Source organism: Piliocolobus tephrosceles, chromosome 17 (assembly GCF_002776525.5).
Source record: "Piliocolobus tephrosceles isolate RC106 chromosome 17, ASM277652v3, whole genome shotgun sequence".
Taxonomy (NCBI): domain Eukaryota; kingdom Metazoa; phylum Chordata; class Mammalia; order Primates; family Cercopithecidae; genus Piliocolobus; species Piliocolobus tephrosceles.
In genome coordinates, this window is record NC_045450.1 from 25,542,624 (window position 1) to 25,548,994 (window position 6,371).

Sequence of the window (6,371 nt, forward strand, 5' to 3'; positions counted from 1 at the left end):
GGGTGTGATTGGCTTCTCTCTTCCTTCAATCTGTCTGCCCCCATTGGGAAACTAAGACCTCTCCCTTCTGGGGCTGATACATGGGGACAAAAGAAGGCAAAGCGGTAGGAATTGCAATTACGTGAACTCATGCTGTGCACGCTGGCTTTGTCACCTCTAGACCTGGCATATGTTGAATACTGATCCTCGCGTGGAGGACTTGTTAGCACTTTGGAGTTTCCTGCTGGAGCCTTGCCATCTGAAATCTGGGTGCATCTCTATTACAGGTGCTCTTTCCTTGGCCCTATGCATTCACCTCCACATTCCAGAAGGCCCTATTGGATAGGTCCTACAATGATCCCACATCAGCTCCCCCTCCCTAGCTAATCCATAGGAAACAGCCGCACATTCCTTGCCTTGACAACCTCTGCAAGTGCAAACTGAACCCAGCAGAGTTTTCCTGGTACCACTGGCTGCTTTGCCTTTTGCAAGAGGGGAAGTGACTCAAGCACTTATGTTCCATGTCTCCCAACTGCATTTAAGAAACACATTTCAAGCTCATCTAGGAGAAGAGTCTCTAAAAGTTGATAGTGCTCACCAAATATCTATGTGCTCCTCTGTTTCTCAGTCTCTGTTGCATTTGGATGGAGGCCATGAAACAAGTTCTGGCCAGTGAAGTGAATGGAATGGCCATATGTCTCTTCTGGACAGAGGCACTTAAGAGCCAAATGTTTCCATCCTCTATCTCTTCTTCCTGAAAGGCAATGAGTTCCAGACAGCACCACCATAAAAGGAAGAGGATAACCGGAACTGCACCAGACTTCAACTTGAGCTTGAAATAAATTGTTATTGGATTAAGTAACTGAGATTTCTGGGTTTATTTGTTACTGCAACAAAGCCTGTCCTATCCCAACTAATATACCCCATATTCTAGTTTTAAGGTTGTGCTCTGCACACCCATCCCCAGATTTGAGATAAAGAGAGCAGGTACCCTTTATTCCCTAAAGTAAGGAGAGGATAAGGCTTGTAGGAGTGCTTTCTGTACAGATATCATCTTTAGAAATTATTTGTCTCTTCTTCATTCTCAATTATTTTCTATTTCTGAAACAGGTAAAAGGGGATTGAGAATTGTGGTACATGTGCCCAAATATTTCATTTGAAAATCTGCATATCTGGGTGCAGTGGCTTGTGTCTATAATCCCAGCACTTTGAGAGGCCGAGGCAGGCAGATTGCTTGAAGTCAGGAGTTCGAGACCAGCCTGGCCAACATGGTGAAACCTCATCTCTACTAAAAATACAAAACTTAGCCAGGTGTAGGGGCAGGCACCTGTAATCCCAGCTACTCGGGAGGCTGAGGCAGGAGAATCACTTGAACCCAGCAGACAGAGGTTGCACTTGAACTCAGAAGACGGAGGTTGCACAAGAATCGCTTGAACCTGGGAGATGGTGGTTGTTCAAGAATCACTTGAACTCCGGGAGACAGAAGAGCTGAGATCACGCCACTGCACTCCAGCCTGGGTGACAGAGCAAGACTCTGTCTCAAAAAAAAAAGAAAAGAAAAGAAAAGAAAAAAGAAAAAATCTGCATACAGAGAATTGGCACCTAAGTTTGAAATTTCCCTTCTGGCTGGGCACGGTGGCTCACGCTTATAATCCCAGCACTTTGGGAGGCCGAGGCAGGTGGATCACAAGGTCAGGAGATTGAGACCATCCTGGCTAACACGGTGAAACCCCATCTCTACTAAAAATACAAAAACTTAGCCGGGCATGGTGGCAGGCGCCTGTAGTCCCAGCTACTCGGGAGGCTGAGGCAGGAGAAGGGCGCGAACCCGGGAGGTGGAGCTTGCAGTGAGCTGAGATCGTGCCACTGCACTCCAACCTGGGCAACAGAGCAAGACTCCATCTCAAAAAAAAAAAAAAAGAAAAAAAAGAAATTTCCCTTCTATCTTATCTTCATGCCTAAGTGAAACTTCAATTTTAATATCCTATTACACAAGACTGTCATGCAAATAACAAGATTGAATAGTATTAATTACCATTCCATGCGTTAAGTTGTGCTGGGCAAGTAACATTCATTATTACAATTAATTCTCATAGCAACTCTTAGAGACAAGTTACTTTTGTTATGATCCCCATTTTACAGATGAAAAAACTGAGGGTCAGAGAGGTAAGTGACTTGCTAAAGGTACACACTAGGAACCAGAAGAACAGGGGCTTCAACCCAAGTCACGCTGGTGTCAACATCCCTACTGGTAAGCCATGTTAACCTCCCTGCCTTGAGCTTCTTCAGTAACAGGGTCAGGAGACTAAAGTTCCCTGACATCACCTGTCTGCCTCTTGGTCAGCAGTGGTAGTGACAACACCAGTATTTGTACCCAGGTCCCTGTCACCAAAGCTGGTGACTATACGACCTCCATGTTTGTCAGGCATCCAGTAGGTAGCAGGTACATGATAACACCAGCTCCTCCTTCCATCTGCAGGGAACAACCAAGTTAATCAACCTAATGGCTTTCCTTTCAAGAATCCCAATCTCTTTGGCAGATCCAGCAGATATATCCAAGGTTTCTTAAGATTTACACCTCTCCGCCCCCACCTCATTCCCATGACCATCCCTTGAGAAGTCCCCTCTGTCTCACCCTTCACTTCCGTTTGAAAGATCTATGCTTGTCCTCCCTCTTCCCAGACACTGTCAAACACCGCTGTCCTCCCTGGTCAATCGCTCTAGATGTGTTATTTAAGGCAAACTCATTTGTCCCTAACACAAATGTAAGATGTAATTCCCCAAGAATTCAAATGTAATTTAAAGTTACTTTTCAATATCTAATTTGCCTTTTATTTATTTAGGGCGATATTTCAGCAGGAGCCTCCCAGCCAAAGTACCAGCATTTGTTTACAGTGTCAGGCCGAGCAATGGTGGGAAACCACACACCCCAGACACAGACGTTGCCGATTAAAAAAGTCATTACAACATTGAACACAGCCTTAAATAAAAGCAAAAATGCAGGAGATAAGAGGGGAAGCAAAAACATAAATCGGAAACAATGCCATTTTCCCCAGACATTTTGTAATATTTTCGACCTGCCTGGTACTGGCGCCCTGCCCTGGCTGTGCCAGACACAAGCAAAGCATCTGGTGAGGAGGGGTGGAGTGGCTGTGCTCTGAAAAGAGATGGAAAGAAGTGCCTAATCATCACAGATCATTTGTCTGACTGTTTGCCTGTCTGTCTTTTGTTTAACATCTTGCTCTGCTGAGAACCTACTTACACTGATCCTCAGGGGATTAATTGTATACTACATTATGGCAAATGACCAAAAGCCAACATAACTCAAACTGACTTAACTAGGAAATGGGCATGTTCTGGTTCATGACAGACCATCTGTAGTTCTAGTTTCAGGCACAGTTGGATCCAGGGGCTCAATGTCAAGTAGAATCTCTCAGTATCTATCACTTGGCTCTTCTTTCCACAAAGTTGACTTCATTTTCAATCAGGCTTTCTCTACCTGGTGGCTAAGATAGAATCCTAGCAGCTTTAAGCTTACATCCCATAAGCTCAGTGTTCCCCCAAAGAAAGGAAGTGCTTCTTTTCCCACCATTCTAGCAAAAATATCAAGTGAGCCTTTCATTGGCCCAACTTGGGTCATGTGCTGATCTATGAACCAATGATTGTAGCTAGGGAGTTTCAGTCCTTTCATTGGCCAGGCCTGGGTCAGAGTCCTACCCCTTGAGAACAAAGGCAGGACCAGTCCCACCCAAACTGAGATTGAGAGTGAGTGAGAGACAATTCATGAAAAGAAAATTGAGGTTCCCACAAGAACTGAAGGAGCAATAAGACACTGGGTGAGTAAACACAACTGATTTCCACCAGAGAATTGAACACCTTCCGTCCATTTCTAACACCTCTACTCTTTCTACAGTATATCTAGACCACATTTTTAGACTTGTGAGTACAGTACAGTGATCTCTGCTCCATTGTTGGGAGGATAATAGGACTATCCTATAGAATATCAAACTTGTGGATTCTTCCCTCGATTTTATTAAAAGATTCTGTCAACTATAACATAGCACAACTGGGAACAGATGACATTTTGTAGCCACCAGTTTAGCCTGCTTCAAGTGGCCCAGGATTTCCTGCAAGATGAATATAACAAGAGCTTTGGTGTTTGAATGAGCCAAATAATTGATGTCTAATTGTCTAACAATTAAGTCACAGGAGAGGCAGGAAGTATAGTAGCTGTAAGCATTTTTGGGTAGTCACACTTTGGAACTGACCCCAAACCAGTGTTCCTGGTTCCTGCTTATACCCCAAGGAGTGACTGTGTATGTGAACTGATAGAATTGATTGTAGAGATGAAACTCTGGGGCCAAATGTGTGTAACTCTTGGCCACACTTAGCACGGAAGGAGTTGGATCATTCTCTCTCAACGGATATCCAAGAACTGGATCTCACATAATCACAGAACAAAGCATTCACAAGACTGTGCAGAACTTCGCTTCAACAGCAACTCCTCTGGCAACAAGACACAACTGCAGCAGTGAACTAACCAGACCCCTGTCCTTAGCCATTTCTAGTTTAGCCATGGGCAGACACTCCCTTTGGAACTAAGAACACCTGTAAGGTTCACAGATCATTTAAGGGAGCAGGGAGAACGCCACAAAAAAAGTGATAAACATTCTACTAATAAGGCAGGTGGTTGCTGAAGCAATTGATAGGGAAAATGAAAGCACTCTGCCTCATTCGGGCCCCAAGTTTGTGGAGATGTTCTTGCTGCCAACACAAGGAATAAATGAGAGACTGGATCTAGGTTCCTAAGAACCATTCCTGGTATACAGGAATATGGTAATATTTGCCCTCTTACAATTCCAATTGACGGCACTTTTTCTCTTTTTAATTTTTTTTTTAAATTTTTTGAGACAGGGTCTTGCTCTGTCACCCAGGCTAGAGTACAGTGCTATGATCTCAGCTCACTGCAACCTCCACCTGCTGGGTTCAAGTGGCTTTTCTGCCTCAGTCTCCTGAGTAGCTGGGACTACAGGCACGTACCACCTCACTTGGCTAATTTTTTTTGCATTACTAGAGATGGGGTTTCACTGTGTAGGCTGGGCTAGTCTCAAACTCCTGGCCTCAAGTGATCCACCCACCTTGGCCTCCCAAAGTGCTGGTATTACAGGCATGAGCCACTACATCCAGCCATTTTTTTAGTTTTTATTGTTGTTGTCACTTGCCAGAGACCATGATCGTCTCTTACTCAAGCCACCTGTATTTAATGTAATCCCATCTGAAATTCTGTGAGGTAGATAGCATTATCATTCATCACCACATTATCGATTTTTTGTAATGGAGGTTCAGAAAGGGAAGATGATGCACCCAAAGTCACACCATGGTAGAACCAGGACTAGAGCTCAGATTTCCCGCTCCCCGATTAGTGCTTCCATTAACTAAGGGTTTTGTATTCTCAAACACAATGGGCAAAGGGAGACAGAAAACTTGTGTTTCTTGAACATCTGTGATGGCAGACACCACCCTGGGCATGTTTACGTGTATCAGCTCATTTACTCTTCTCCATAGTCCCATGAAGCCTCTGTGATATTATTTGCCCCATTTTAGTCAAATGGAGGCACAAAGAGGGAGGCAGGACCTTTCCCTGAATCACTGTACAGCTAGGGTCTCTGAAGGGATTCAGCATAAAGAGGACATTTTTCCAGAAGGAAGCTCCCTGCCCAATGGGACTGGTGGAGTCTCATCCTCACCCTTACTCTCCAGAGACATCACCGAACCGCACCTCGCTTCCCAGGAAATAAATTCTGGGCACACTCAAGGGTCTCTGAAAAAGACTCCCTCACCTCCAGCTTTGCCAGCTGGCTCCATCCAAGAGTGAAACTGGCCCAATTTTCCCAATGGACGGATGCTTACAGTGTTCTGAATAAACACAGAAGTTGACCCTCCCAGTCTTAAAGCCTGAAACTTACTTTTGTCTCATCTGAGTTCCTTTCTTAGGAGACAGTCAGTCAGTCCTTCCAGATAGTATCAAGGAACTGAAACTCATCAGATTACTGCAGCTAGACAATGAGACACCAGACCTCTCATCCATCATGACTGCTTCCTTACCCCTCCCTAACTTCTGTCTTTCTGCATATAGTTACATTTCCTCCCCAGAATATAAACTCCCAATTTTAGTCAGTTGGAGACACAGATTTGAGTCTCTCCCTGACTAACAGCACCCAAATAAAGACTTCTTCCCTGGCAATGCTTGTGGTCTCAGCAACTGGCTTTCTGTGTCATGAGCAACAGGACCTAGATCAAACCCTTGACATTTTGGCAACAAGAGGAGAGGTATCTGGGCTAGAATTGTGATGCCAGGTGATCTAGAGGTAAAGAGAGACAACCAGACAGAC